The following is a 16,463-nucleotide window of genomic DNA, read 5'->3' on the forward strand; positions in this document are numbered from 1 at the left end:
TGGGGTTCTTTGATATGCTGAATCTAAACATGTATTAAAATTTTGATTTTGGGCCCAGTTTTCAAGTTGGTCCAAATTGGGGTCCAAAATTAAACTTTGTTTGATTTCAACAAAAATTGAATATATGGGGTTCTTTGATATGCTGAATCTAACCATGTATTTAGATTTTTTATTTGTGGGCCCCGCTATCAAATTGGTTCATATTGAGGTCAAATGGGTCCAAAATTAAACTTTGTTTTATTTCATCAAAAATTGAATTCTTGGGGTTCTTTGATATGCCAAATCTAACCGTGTATTTAGATTTTTAATTTTGGGTCCCGTTTTTTTAAATTGGTCTACATTAAGGTCCAAAGGGTCCAAAATTAAGCTTAGTTTGATTTTAACAAAAATTGAATTCTTGGGGTTCTTTGATATGCTGAATCTAAACTTGTGTTTAGATTTTTGATTATGGGCCCAGTTTTCAAGTTGGTCCAAGTTGGGTTCCAAAATTAAAGTTTGTTTGATTTCAACAAAAATTGAATATACGGGGTTCTTTGATATGCTGAATCTAACCATGTATTTTGATTTTTGGTCCCCATTATCAAATTGGTCCACATTAAGGTCAAAAGGGTCCACAATTAAACTTTGTTTGATTTCATCAAAAATTGAATTCTTTGGATTCTTTGATATGCTGAATCTAACCATGTATTTAGATTTTGGATATTGGACCATAATAGGTAAATTAAAAAAATTTAAGTTCTTAGACCACATTCATTCTGTGTCAGAAACCTATGCTGTGTCAAATATTTAATCACAATCCAAATTCAGAGCTGTATCAAACTTGAATGTTGTGTCCATACTTGCCCCAACTGTTCAGGGTTCGACCTCTGCAGTCGTATCAAGCTGCGCCCAGCAGAGCATTTTATTAAAATTGGAGTTATCTTCCTTTGTTCATGATTATAGTTAAATCAACTACAATCAATGCTTTATACAATGCAATGTTTAATTTTGACTTCCACCGATAAAACACAGATCAAGTTGAATTTGGGTAGTGTCACTTTAACCATTATTGAGTTATGCCCTTTATAAATCGAAAGATTGCAAAATTTTTAGTTTCCATTCTGTAACTTAAGTTTGGCCCAACCAAACATTATGAAACCTATAGACAATATTCATTACCACAAAACTAAGATCAAGTACAAATTTTTTTTTCCGTTTTCTAACTTTAGTTTGCCTCAACCAAATGTTATGAAACTTATACACAATGCTTATTACTATACGAAATTTGCTGGCAACACTTGTACCATTCTTGAGTTATGTCCCTTTATAAACATAAAAATTGCTGAATTTTTCGTTTCCGTCCTCTGACTTTAGTTTGTCTCAACCAAATGTTATAAAACTTATACACAACCGTTCTAGAGTTTTGCGTGTTTACAAATAGAAAAATTGCTGAATTTTTAGTTTCTGTTCTCTACTTAAGTTAGCCTCAATCAAATGTTATGAGACTTACACACAGTGCTTATTACCACAAATCTCAGATCAAGTTCAAATTTGGGTAGCGTCACTTTTACCGTTCTTCAGTTATGTCCCTTTATAACTATATGATATGCAAGCGGGGCATCATCTGTGTTCACATGTGGACACTATCCACGTTTATTTTCTAGGAGTTATGCCCCTTTGAACTTAGAATTTTGGCCTTGATATACTACTGCAATAGGTTGTCATCACAACGCCTCTGAATCCACACAACAGAGTTTCATAAAATTTTGTAGTATATTTGAACATACTATGTAGATCTGCATATCAACAGGAAATCATGATTCAGTTTTTTTTATGGTATGACGTTGGCGTCGTCGTCGTCGTCGTTGTCGTCGTCGTCTGGCGTCGTCGTCCGGCGTCGTCCGAAGACACATTGGTTTTCGCACTTTAACTTTAGTTTAAGTGAATGGATCTCTGTGAAATTTTACCACAAGGTTCAATACCACAAAAGGAAGGTTGGGATTGATTTTGGGGGTTATGGTACCAACAGTAAAGGAATAAGGGACCAAAAAGGGGCCAAAAATAAGCATTTTTGTAACTTCCAGACATAACTTGTGTGTTAGTGTATGGATCTCTCTGACATTGTACCACAAGGTTCCATATCACAAAAGGATTGCTGGGATTGATTTTGGGGGTAATTGCCTCAAAATTTTAGGAATTAGGGGCCAAAAAAGGGGCAAAAAACAAGCATTTTTCTAGTTTCATGGCAATTACTTGTGTGTAAGTGTATGGATCTTTCTGAAATTGTACTACAAGGTTCCATATCACAAAGGGAAAGCTGGAATTGAGTTTGGGGGTAATTGCCGAAACGTTAAGGAATTGGGGGCCAAAAATGGGCCAAAAATAAGCATTTTTCTAGTTTCCAGACAATAACTTGTGTTCAAGTGTATGGATCTCTCTGAAATTGTACTGCAAGGTACCATACCACAAAGGGAAGGCTGGGATTAATGATGGGGGTAATTGCCTCAATATTTTAGGAATTAGGGGCCAAAAAGGGGCAAAAAACAAGCATTTTTCTAGTTTCAGGACAATAACTTGTGTGTAAGTGTATGGATCTTTCTGAAATTGTACTACAAGGTTCCATATCACAAAGGGAAAGCTGGGTTTGAGTTTGGGGGTAATTGCCCTAAACGTTTAGGAATTTGGGGCCCAAAAGGGGCCAAAAAACACAATTTTCTAGTTTCCAGACAATAACTTGTGTTCAAGTGTATGGATCTCTCTGAAATTGTACTGCAAGGTACCATACCACAAAGGGAAGGCTGGGATTGAGTTTGCGGGTGAGGAATTATAAGGGGGTTCAAAAAATTTGGGGGGAGGGGATTTTTTTTTTTTCCTTTTTTTTCTTTTTTTCCTTTTTTTTTTCTTTTAAAATTTTCCATTTTAAGTTGGTTATTTCTGATTTATATTTAAAAGCAAATAATAATGATATGGTAGGAGATACACACCAAACAGGATGTGAAAATTATTATATAATAAGTATTGTGCAATAGCAAGAAATTTTCAATTGCACAGTATTGCACAATAGCAAGAAATCTTCAATTGCACAGTATTGCACAATAGCAAGAAATCTTCAATTGCACAGTATTGCGCAATAGCAAGAAATATCCAATAGCACAATATTGCGCAATAGCAAGAAATTGTCAATTGTACAGTATTGCGCAATAGCAAGAAATATTTAATTGCACAGTATTGTGCAAAAGAAGATACTTCGTATAAATTGAATATTTCTTGACCAATTTCAATGGGGTTTTATTCTTGAATTCTTGGGGTTCTTTAATATGCTGAATCTAACCGTGTATTTATTTTTTGGATTTTGGGCCCCGTTTTTAAATTGGTCCACATTGAGGTCCAAAGGGTCCAAAATTAAACTTTGTTTGATTTCATCAAAAATTGAATTATTGGGGTTCTTTGATATGCTGAATCTAACCGTGTATTTAGATTCTTAATTTTTGGTTCCGTTTTCAAATTGGTCTACATTAAGGTCCAAAGGGTCCAAAATTAAACTTAGTTTGATTTTAACAAAAATTGAATTCTTAGGGTTCTTTGATATGCTGAATCTAAACATGTATTTAGATTTTTGATTATGGGCCCAGTTTTCAAGTTGGTCCAAATCGGGGTCCAAAATTAAACTTTGTTTGATTTCAACAAAAATTGAATATATGGGGTTCTTTGATATGCTGAATCTAACCATGTATTTAGATTTTTGATTTTTGGGCCCCGTTATCAACTTTGTCCACATTGAGGTCAAAAGGGTCCATAATTAAACTTTGTTTGATTTCATCAAAAATTGAATTCTTGGGGTTCTTTGATATGCTGAATCTAACCATGTATTTAGATTTTGGATATTGGACCATAATAGGTGAATGTCCAATTTAAAATTTTTAAGTTCTTAGACCACATTCATTCTGTGTCAGAAACCTATGCTGTGTCAAATATTTAATCACAATCCAAATGCAAAGCTGTATCAAGCTTGAATGTTGTGTCCATACTTGCCCCAACTGTTCAGGGTTCGACCTCTGCGGTCGTATGAAGCTGCGCCCTGCGGAGCATTTTATTTCTAGGAGTTATGCCCCTTTGAACTTAGAATTTTGGCCTAAGTATACTACTGCAACTGTTTGTCATTGCAACTCCTCTGAAACCACACAAGAGAATTTCATAAAACTTTGTAGTTAATAAGGACATACTATGAATGTAGATGAGTGCATATCAACAGGAAATTATGATTCAACTTTTTTTCTAGGAGTTATGCCCCTTTGAACTAAGAATTTTGGCCTAGATATACTACTGCAATAATTTTCCATCGCAACTCCTCTGAATCCACACAACAGAATTTCATGAAACTTTGTAGTTAGTAAGGACATACTATGTAGATCTGCATATCAGCAGGAAATTAAGATTAAGTTTTTTTTATCTATGAGTTATGCCCCTTTGAACTTAAATTTTGGCCGAAATATACTACTGCAACCGTTTGTCATTGCAACTCCTCTGAAAAAACACAACAGAATTGTATGAAACTTTGTAGATAATAAGGACATAATTTGTAGATGAACATATGAACTTAGGAATCTGGTGAGATTTTGTTTGCCCAAAGACAATGTGGGGTAGTGGGGTATGTGAGTGTGAACAAAGGTTATTTAATTTGTACAATAGTTGGCTGATTGCTAACCCAAATAATTCAGTCCCTCCTGTAATCGATCTCTCCTACTTGCGAGGGCCTGAATTCCTGACATGCTAAAAACTCTTCATGAATCCTGGATTTTGATTGGTGCCCTGTAGAAAAGGTGACCAAGCCGCTCAATTTTATCGAGATTGGAAATCCTTCACTAATTCCGAATGATTGATTGAAGATTTTTCATTGTCTATGCATTCAGGTGTAAATGTAGTTATCGTAGATCAGCGGAATATAAGGACTGATTTGGGTTAGCTGATTGCAGGCTAAAATTTTTAATTTGTATATAACCTTCCACAAGTGCTGTTAACCAATTAAATGTTACAAAATCAATGACATTGTTTCTCCTTTTTGGAAAGATTGGAACTATTGTTCCAAGTCTTTCCTAAGGCACCAAATTACCAAACAAGAAGTGCAAAATGTAGCACAGGTTTGCTACTAAATTTACAAAATGTATAAACACACTGAAATATAGTTCCCTATAATTCTCATGTCGGTGTACATATGCACATATGAACCGTGAAAAGTTTGTGTTATATCTTTGGAACAGTTCATTGAAGTATGTATATCTTTTAAGTTATGTCAATTTGCAGGCTTTTTATGCCCCCGCCGTAGTGGAGGGGGCATTAAGTTTTACCCTTGTCCGTCTGTACGTATGTATGTACGTACGTACGTCCGTCCGTACGTCCCGAAATTGGTTTCCGTTCTCTAACTTGAGTTTGCCTCAACCAAATGTTATGAAACTTATACACAATGCTTATTACCACAAAACACAGATCAAGTTTGAATTTTGGTGGCGTCACTTTAACCGATCTAGAGTTATGCCCCTTTATAAAAGGAAATATTGCAAAATTTTTAGTTTCCGTTCTCTAACTTAAGTTTGCCTCAACCAAATGTTATGAAACTTATACACAATGCTTATTACCACAAAACACAGATCAAGTTTGAATTTTGGTGGTGTCACTTTAACCGATCTAGAGTTATGCCCCTTTATAAAAGGAAAAATTGCAAAATTTTTATTTTCTTCTAAATATCAAGTTTATATAATATATTTTTAAAATTGGAGTTATCTTCCTTTGACCATGATTATAGTTGAATCAACTACAATCAATGCTTTATACAATGCAATGTTTAATTTTGACTTCCACTGATAAAACACAGATCAAGTTGAATTTGGGTAGTGTCACTTTAACCATTATTGAGTTATGCCCCTTTATAAATAGAAAGATTGCAAAATTTTTTAGTTTCCATTCTGTAACTGAAGTTTTCCCCAGCCAAAGATTATGAAACCTATACACAACATTCATTACCACAAAACTCAGTAAGGATCAAGTACAATTTTTTTGTTTCAGTTCTCTAACTTGAGTTTGCCTCAACCAAATGTTATGAAACTTATACACAATGCTTATTACTACATAATACAGATTCAGTACGAAATTAGGTGGCAACACTTTTACCATTCTAGAGTTATGTCCCTTTATAAACATAAAAATTACTGAATTTTTTAGTTTGTCTCAACCAAATGTTGTAAAACTTATACACAACCGTTCTAGAGTTATGCGTGTTTACAAATAGAAAAATTGCTGAATTTTTAGTTTCTGTTCTCTACTTAAGTTAGCCTCAACCAAATGTTATGAGACTTACACACAATGCTTATTACCACAAAACTCAGATCAAGTTCAAATTTGGGTAGCGTCACTTTTACCGTTCTTCAGTTATGTCCCTTTATAACTATATGATATTCAAGCGGGGGCATCATCTGTGTCCACATGTGGACACTATCCACATTTATTTTGTCATTTTAATTAGGTAAGAGTAATGATACAATACACAGTTTGATTGACAACTGCCGTGATCACTAAACAATCAGAGACAAGGTGGGGCCTTAATTACAATGTCCCACCTCCTTTAATGCCAATCATATTAACCAAATTACTAATCATCCTCAGTCTTACATAATTAAACAGACCCTTCATTATACATCTCAATACAAAAATACTTGACCTCATTATTGAATACACAAATGTATATATATATATATATAGAAATGATAGATTTATTCATTGCCTATTAATACTTTTGATCTACACTACATAAAGTGATTCTATAAATTATGTCTGAAAGATAAATGATTAAGGATTAACAATATATATTTTTTCAAAAGAGAGGAAAAAATATGAAATCTAGATGTAAAAAAGTTATTCAAGTAAGGTCTGTATTTTACTTGATCTGTGCAATCCTCATCTGTAATTAATCAAGAATTTAGGTTACACTTATCAGTGATTGGCTTGAAACAGTAAGTAAAATTTCAATACTCTTAACCTGAGTAATCTGATATTTTTTATGCCCCTGGCGTAGTGGAAGGGCATTACGTTTTATCCTTGTCCGTCTGTATGTCCGTTCATCCGTCCGTACCTTAATTGGTTTCTGTTCTCTAACTTTAGTTTGCCTCAACCAAATGTTATGAAACTTATACAAAATGCTTATTACCACAAAACACAGATCAAGTTTGAATTTGGGTGGCATCACTATTACCTTTCAAGTGTTTGCCCCTTTACAAATGGAAAAATTGCTGATTTTTTCTTTTCCGTTCTCTAATTTATGTTTGCCTCAATCAAATGATATGATTCTTATACTCAATGCTTATTAACACAAAACACAGATCAAGTATGAATTTTGGTGGTGTTACTTTTACCGTTCTTGAGTTATGCCCCTTTAGAATTGGAAAAATTGCTGAATTTTTCGTTTCCTATATCTAACTTAAGTTTGCCTCAACCAAAATGTCATGAATCTTGTACACATTATGCTTATTACCACAAAACACAGATCATGTTTGAATTTGGGTGGCATCACTCTTACCTATCTTGAGTTATGCCCTTTTAGAATTGGAAAAATTGCTGAATTTTTAGTTTCTGTTCTCCTACTTAAGTTTGCCTCAAACAAATGTTATGAATTTATACATAATGCTTATAACCACAAAACTCAGATCAAGTACAAATTTGAGTAGCTTCACTTTTACTGTTCTTGAGTTATGTCCATTTAAAACGTTATATGCAAGCGTGGGCATCATCTGTGTCACATGGGCACATTCCCCATTTTTTTAAATTTATTCCCCATCAATTTTCTTTAAAGGGATACTTCGCAAAAAAATAAAAAAATGATATTATGTTGATTATGTATAAAAAACCACAAATTCATAAATATTAAAGTTTAATTCTGCTAGATAAGAGATCACCATCGATTTTAAATTTAGAGTATCACTTCTCCGCGTGCGGCCATTTTGACATCATCCCTGAATAGAAACCATGATGTATCTATAAACCACAAAGGACCAAAACAAGCAGTAACCAAACGTAGTCGTAATTGAGTGTCGATATCTTGTCAAGCGTACGGTTGTTTTACCCAACAAGGAAAGCCTAAACAGTTTCCCGGGTCACAAAAAAAGATTATAATAGACATGGTGGTGCATGCAACCTTTCCTAACTAACTTGATACGGAAAATGTAATTATATATAAATTTTTTGAATAACTAGTACTATGGTCTGTCGTTTTAAAACTGTTTATTTTTACTAAGTTTTTGAAACAAGAAAATTTAATGGAAATTATTTAAAAAGTTCAAAGTGATAAATTAAGTGTTCCGTGTAAAAATGTTTTCGAAAATCTAGTGTGTTCATAATTCATTTATGTAATAATCTTATTTAAATAAATTCGGACCTTCCCTTATCCAGCTGTTATCTGATCACCAGCATGGCTAAAGGAATTGTTCCCAGAGGTATTGTGAGTTGACACGTCCAGGTATTCAAGCGATTTCCTGTCGGGCTTTAAAACTCTTATTACACAATTACATAAAGCAAGTTCGTGCACCACTTCACCTCTGAGGGTATTGAGAAGTGTACACGGCCGATAACTTGTAACTTTCCATTTTGAAACTATCAGGTGAATATACATCTTTGTCTTGCGTGTCCGATAGTGATATGCTAGTCTTTACTAAACCATAGATATAATAGCCATTATATATATGACTAAACTCATACGCTTGTTTATAAATAACATTTATGGTGTAAAGAATATTTATGAAAATCTAAATAATTCCAAAAAAAAGACTTGATAAAATAAAAATATATTTACATATTTTCCAAACGTAAATTGGGGAAAATGTAAGTAATTACTCGTTGTCAACAATTATGGACATTTTGAAACGTACAAATATTGATTTAACAAAATGTACGCACTTTGTCGATCATTGGATTATACGCCTAGATAGAAGGTTACGGAACTATAGGTAGTCGAAATTTAGAATATATACATGTATATTGAATATACGTGAGAAACATCCAAAACCAACCTGATTTAAATACAGGTCGATATCTAACTTGCTTTGGTTCATCGAAGTTATGCACATAGTAAAATCACAGATTTTTATTTCAATTAGATTATTTTGAACAGTTTTAGAAAGTCGTCATCATCTCAATGGTTGTGTATTATGTATAATAATGTAATAATGTGAACATGGTTCTATTATACCGGTAGTACCTCATGTCAATTTTCCTGTTCCGACTTGCATGTAATATATATGCCACTGGACGTACACTTATGATCCCCAAAAAGCTTATTTGAAGAAATAAAGAAACTTCACTCCGAATAGACTGATAGTAGATGTATTAACATCTGGTCAGCTAGAGGGTTGATTAATTTATTTAGTTAGCTTAAAAGGGAGAGGGGATAAACCATTCCTAATATTGCACTTATGCATAAAATATTAAATGAGAGTAATATAAGAGAAAATATAAATGCGAAAAGTCGCATATCTGGTAAAAAAAAAGTCTCACTGGCAACTATAGAATTTCACGTACAATTGTCATTCTTAATCGAAATAACGGACAGTCATTAAAATACATGCATGTACACTTTGATAAAAAGGGGTGCTGCAGTTGCATATTATTCATCATAAATCTATTTCAAGTATATACTTTCCTGTCATTCTTATAAGTTAACGCAGAGACATGTTACTATACATCTCTAGTTAACGACAATCAACCATATAAATATTTGAATCTTATGTGACTTACCATTCATCTCTTTCTTTTTTTTTCTTCTTTTTTTTTTTGATTTGGACAGGTACACATACATTGTAATGTTAGATATACTGTTCCCAGGTTGGGAGGGGGCGGTGGTTGGAGGTGAAGTATATCGAAAGTTACAAAATAAGAACGTTGTATTTATGAATTTACATGAAGAATTCTGATCTTGGGCGTAGGTTTCTTTTTTTTTTTAAGTTCAGTGATTTAAATTGAGAGAAAAAAATCTAGTCAGAATTTAAATCGTACCGGCAATTTCCACCTAAGACTCCTCTAAAATCATGAATGGTCATGCTTCACAATCATCAGAATTTTCTTTGCATTGGTACATTCTGTATCGGTAGTGATTTACCTTGACATTTCCGGGTATAACAGAGCTACTTGTATATTACATGTATGTGGTTAGGTGACGTCCCATGAGGTCTTACGTATACAGGTGCACATTTATAATGGTTTCTGATATAACAAGGTTTTATGACATTCACACTTCTGCATGTTCTGTATACCAAATTCTTATCTTATTTTCAGACTAAACGAGGATGTGAATATTTTCCACGAAAAATATTGAGTATCAAAGTATCAAATTAATTTCGGGATTTTTTTCTTTCTTGGTATTAAATCACAGAAACTTAAAGAATATACTGCTTGTCCGCTTTAGGTGTATTCTTGTCAGTTAAGACTGACATATATGTCTCTGGTATATAGTGGGTTTATGAATGAATGATAAGTCTTGCAAAGGTACAAGATATAAAGGACATTGAAAATTGATTCCGCCGGTCTGTCTTTATTCAAAAAAGGAAAGTTGACGTTAGATTGATTCTGTTATTTTTTTTTAAACATCGTTGGTCAAATAGCTTAAGTATGTATACGTTGTGAGATTTTAAATATTTTAATAAGGACATTCCCGATTAGGTAAATGTAGATCGCTGTGGACGGACCAAGCTATATTAATCATGTAACCGTGATAATTTTCTCTAAACATTGAAATATTCAAGGTTAATACCCATGATAATTTGAAAAAGTAAGTACAGTGTTTGGTTTATACGTTCGTTTACGTGGGCCATTTTATTTACAAAATTATTTAATTGAAAGTAATTCAGAATTTCAATGTTACAACAAAATACTCGCCTATCTATTTTAAAATTAAGCTTACGCAAAATATAAAAGATATACATGTATATAACGGCGATTCAGGTATTTTGCCACCATATTCCTCCCCAAATAATTAATGTTTTTATCATTCATACGAAATGTTGTTCACACCTGTAACGGTGAACCGTGTTGGCTAAAATTCACTGAGTGAAGATCAAAAGAATAGAATTACAGAATGCTAATCTTTTAATTACCTTGAATTTAACCACGCATTCAACAGGTATTCACTAAGTGTCACAGTACAATACACATTGTATTTACACAGTACTAGTGGGAAATGTTTGCTAGACTGAAGTAAAAGCCTTCAGGTGAGAATACAAACATGCATTTGTAAAACAATATCAGTTATATATGTTTGTTCAAAATATCCGTCGGAAAAACAATTCATAAAAATATATTCTATTGTATGATTTACTTTTATTACTATAATCATATCAGAAATCCTTTAAATATAAATTGTATATTTTAATTTTGAAAGTTGCACGGCTGATCACTTTACTTTCTTAATTATTAGTTGGTTAATAGCTACGGCAAAAGTCGTCGATACGCTTTAAATCGCGTTATTAGATGATTAACGAACAAGACTTACAATGAGATTTATTCACTCCCGGCATGCAAAAAGACTTAAACTACGTCACATAAGTCAGGAAGTTGGAATAAATTAAATTATTAATTCCCAATTTTCTTCTTTATTAGTGTTCATATCCAGATAAAACTGGGTAAATATGTTTTTTATGGTATTATGAACATAATATGATGAAAAGTAAAAAATCGCGAATTTTCCCTTTAACAATATAGTCATTTGAATACAGGAAGTGTATTTTTGCAATTAAGAACGAATCCCCATTTCAATAAAAGAAGTTTTTATGCCCCCGCTGTAGCGGAGGGGTAATTAAGTTTTACCCTTGTCCGTCTGTACGTTTGTCCGTCCGTCTGTACGTCCCAAAATTGGTTTCCATTCTCTAACTTTAGTTTGCCTCAACCAAATGTTATGAAACTTATACACAATGCTTATTACCACAAAATACAGATCAAGATTGAATTTTGGAGTTGTCACTTTAACCATTCTAGAGTTATGCCCCTTTACAAATGGAAAAATTGCTGAATTTTTCATTTCCATTCTCTAAATTAAGTTAGCCTCAACTAAATGTTATGAAACTTATATACAATGCTTATAACCATAAAATACAGGTCAGGTTTGAATTTTAGTGGTGTCACTTTAGCTGTTCTAGAGTTATGCCCCTTTACAAATGGAAAAATTGCTGAATTTTTCATTTCCATTCTCTAAAGTAAGTTAGCCTCAACTAAATGTTATGAAACTTATATACAATGCTTATAACCATAAAATACAGGTCAGGTTTGAATTTTAGTGGTGTCACTTTAACCATTCTAGAGTTATGCCCCTTTACAAATGGAAAAATTGCTGAATTTTTCATTTCCATTCTCTAAAGTAAGTTAGCCTCAACTAAATGTTATGAAACTTATATACAATGCTTATAACCATAAAATACAGGTCAGGTTTGAATTTTAGTGGTGTCACTTTAGCTGTTCTAGAGTTATGCCCCTTTACAAAATTAAAAATTGCTGAATTTTTTGTTTCCGTTCTCTAACTTAAGTTTGCCTCAACCAAATGTTATGAAACTTATACACAATGCTTATTACCATAAAATACAGATCAAGTTAGAATTTTGGAGGTGTCACTTAAACTGTTCTAGAGTTATGCCCCTTTACAAATGGAATAAAATGCTCCGCAGGGCGCAACTTGATAGGACCGCAGAGGTCGAACCCTGAACAGTTGGGGCAAGTATGGACACAACATTCAAGCTTGATACAGCTTTGCATTTGGATTGTGATTAAATATTTGACACAGCATAGGTTTCTGACACAGAATGAATGTGGTCTAAGAACTTAAAAATTTTAAATTGGACATTCACCTATTATGGTCCAATATCCAAAATCTAAATACATGGTTAGATTCAGCATATCAAAGAAACCCAAGAATTCAATTTTTGATGAAATCAAACAAAGTTTAATTTTGGACCCTTTCCACCTCAATGTGGACAAAGTTGATAACGGGGCCCAAAAATCAAAAATCTAAATACATGGTTAGATTCAGCATATCAAAGAACCCCATATATTCAATTTTTGTTGAAATCAAACAAAGTTTAATTTTGGACCCCGATTTGGACCAAATTGAAAACTGGGCCCATAATCAAAAATCTAAATACATGTTTAGATTCAGCATAACAAAGAACCCTAAGAATTCAATTTTTGTTAAAATCAAACTAAGTTTAATTTTGGACCTTAATATAGACCAATTTGAAAACAGAACCAAAAATTAAGAATCTAAATACACGGTTAGATTCGGCATATCAAAGAACCCCAATAATTCAATTTTTGATGAAATCAAACAAAGTTTAATTTTGGACCCTTTGGACCTCAATGTGGACCAATTTAAAAACTTGGCCCAAATCCAAAAACTAAATACACGGTTAGATTCAGCATATTAAAGAACCCCAAGAATTCAAGAATAAAACCCCATTGAAATTGGTCAAGAAATAAGCAATTTATAGGAAGTATCTTCATTTGCACAATACTGTGCAATTAAATATTTCTTGCTATTGCGCAATACTGTACAATTGACAATTTCTTGCTATTGCGCAATATTGTGCTATTGGATATTTCTTGCTATTGCGCAATACTGTGCAATTGAAGATTTCTTGATATTGTGCAATACTGTGCAATTGAATATTTCTTGCTATTGTGCAATACTATGCAATTGAAAATTTCTTGCTATTGCACAATACTTATTATATAATAATTTACACATCCTGTTTGGTGTGTATCTCCTACCATATCATTATTATTTGCTTTTAAATATAAATCAGAAATAACCAGCTTAAAATGGAAATTTTAAAAGAAAAAATAGGAAAAAAATAAAAAAAAGGAAAAAAAAAAAAAAAAATCCCCCCCCCCAAAATTTTTTGAACCCCCTTATGATTCATCACACCCAAACTCAATCCCAGCTTTCCCTTTGTGGTATGGTACCTTGCAGTACAATTTCAGAAAGATTCATACACTTGAACACAAGTTATTGTCTGGAAACTAGAAAAATGTGTTTTTTGGCCCCTTTTTGGCCCCAAATTCCTACACGTTTAGGGCAATTACCCCCAAACTCAAACCCAGCTTTCCCTTTGTGATATGGAACCTTGTAGTACAATTTCAGAAAGATCCATACACTTACACACAAGTTATTGTCCTGAAACTAGAAAAATGCTTGTTTTTTGCCCCTTTTTGGCCCCTAATTCCTAAAATATTGAGGCAATTACCCCCATCATCAATCCCAGCCTTCCCTTTGTGGTATGGTACCTTGCAGTACAATTTCAGAGAGATCCATACACTTGAACACAAGTTATTGTCTGGAAACTAGAAAAATGCTTATTTTTGGCCCCCAATTCCTAAACGTTTCGGCAATTACCCCCAAACTCAATTCCAGCTTTCCCTTTGTGATATGGAACCTTGTAGTACAATTTCAGAAAGATCCATACACTTACACACAAGTTATTGTCATGAAACTAGAAAATTGCTTGTTTTTTGCCCCTTTTTTGGCCCCTAATTCCTAAAATTCTGAGGCAATTACCCCCAAAATCAATCCCGGCATTCCTTTTGTGATATGGAACCTTGTGGTACAATGTCAGAGAGATCCATACACTAACACACAAGTTATGTCTGGAAGTTACAAAAATGCTTATTTTTGGCCCCTTTTTGGCCCCTAATTCCTTAACTGTTGGTACTATAACCCCCAAAATCAATCCCAACCTTCCTTTTGTGGTATTGAACCTTGTGGTAAAATTTCATAGAGATCCATTTACTTAAACTAAAGTTAGAGTGCGAAAACCAATGTGTCTTCGGACGACGCCGGACGACGACGCCAACATCATACCAATATACGACCACAAAAATTTTTTTGCGGTCGTATAAAAATTGCTGAATTTTTTGTTTTTGTTCTCTAACTTAAGTTTGACTCAGCCAAATGATATGAAACTTATACACAATACTTGTTACTACAAAACTCAGATCAATAATAAATTTGGGTAGGGTCTCTTTTATCGTTCTTCAGTTAAGTCCCTTTAAAACTTTATATGATATGCAAGCGGGGGCATCATCTGTGTCCCATGGACACATTCCCCATTTATTTATTTTGTTCACGTTGAAAAAGTTCATATATTCAATGCCCTTTTCCGTAAATTGTTAAATTAAAATTGAATTAAAATACACTCTACAACTATAATATATATAATCATGATAATTGTTTTCAAAATCAATAAGCAATTAATAATAATGATAATATAGCTATGTTTCAACTTACAAAATGCCCCCAAAACAACCTTTTCAGATTATTTTTTTTTTGAGACTATAAAGATCTTAGCTTCAAGTCTATCTTTTGGATCTTAGTTTCAAGTCTATCTTTTGGACCTATGTCCTACAAAGATAATTGATAAACTTTATTAGATGTATCTTTATTTGGTAATTTCTTCTGTTTCTAAAGATAAAACATAAAAGGTGTAACATGTAACAGGGAAGGTTATTTGGTTAAGATATGAAATTGCAATTTACATGCAAATTTTGTGCAAACTACGGACCTGCCATCATTGATTCACATTTAGCTCATTTCATCTACTGAAAAAGTGCTTATCCTTCTAAAGACCTACAGTTAATGCAATTTTCAGCACTAGTGCTATTTTAGTTTTTTTGTCCACACCATACCTAAATATAATTTGAAATTATTCAAACTACTCTTCCAATCTTTCCATGAGTGATTTCTATCACTTTGATTAAGTTCAAGGTGTATTGATTGGCTGAAGCAGTGTAGGGAATCTAGGGATAACCAATAGTACTCAATTATGACAGGAATTAAACTGAATAGGTATTCACTTTAAAGGTAAAGGTCTGGTTACTCTTCAAACCTATAAATCATACACAGGCCTTTTATCAGTTAGTGCCATTGAAAAACGACCTTTACTTGTTCTGTTGAAAATGAGGCTCTTTTAAATACCAGTACAATGTAGTTATGTTAGATATGTTGTTTCCTGTGACTAAATGAAAGTCAAGTTCAATTTTCACGATTTTAGCTTTTCTCCTAGTTGAGTTAGTGCCCTTTTAAATATCTAAAAGTGGTATTTATAATGTGATTGAGTTATTTCTCTTTGTACAGAAATGGTTAATTATATATAAAGTCTGATTACACTAATATTTTTAAATAATTTTCTCCTGTTATCAGATTATGACAAAGCATTTGGTAAATGTCAGAATTATAATTGGAGTGACATATTTATTTGAAAATTTTCTGTTTCCTAAGTGCTGATGATTATAAGCTATATTTTAAGACATTTTGAAGATCATTACAGATAAGTTTTATAGATTTTTAAAAGACATTGTATTAATGATAAATAAAGTTTTGGATTTTTTTTTTAAATTTTGGGGTCGTATATTGCTATCGTGTCGTCATTGACTCATTGGCGTCGTTGTTGTCTTCCGAAGACATT

General features: G+C 32.9%; 1 protein-coding gene across 2 annotated transcripts in view; it reads left to right on the plus strand.

The window, feature by feature from the left end:
• LOC127698983 (alpha-soluble NSF attachment protein-like) overlaps nt 1–16,463 on the plus strand; it is a 211,242-nt gene that overhangs the window by 34,718 nt on the left and 160,061 nt on the right. The window lies entirely within an intron of this gene.

The sequence above is a fragment of the Mytilus californianus genome, unplaced genomic scaffold (genome assembly GCF_021869535.1).
Source record: "Mytilus californianus isolate M0D057914Y unplaced genomic scaffold, xbMytCali1.0.p SCAF_4, whole genome shotgun sequence".
Lineage (NCBI taxonomy): Eukaryota > Metazoa > Mollusca > Bivalvia > Mytilida > Mytilidae > Mytilus > Mytilus californianus.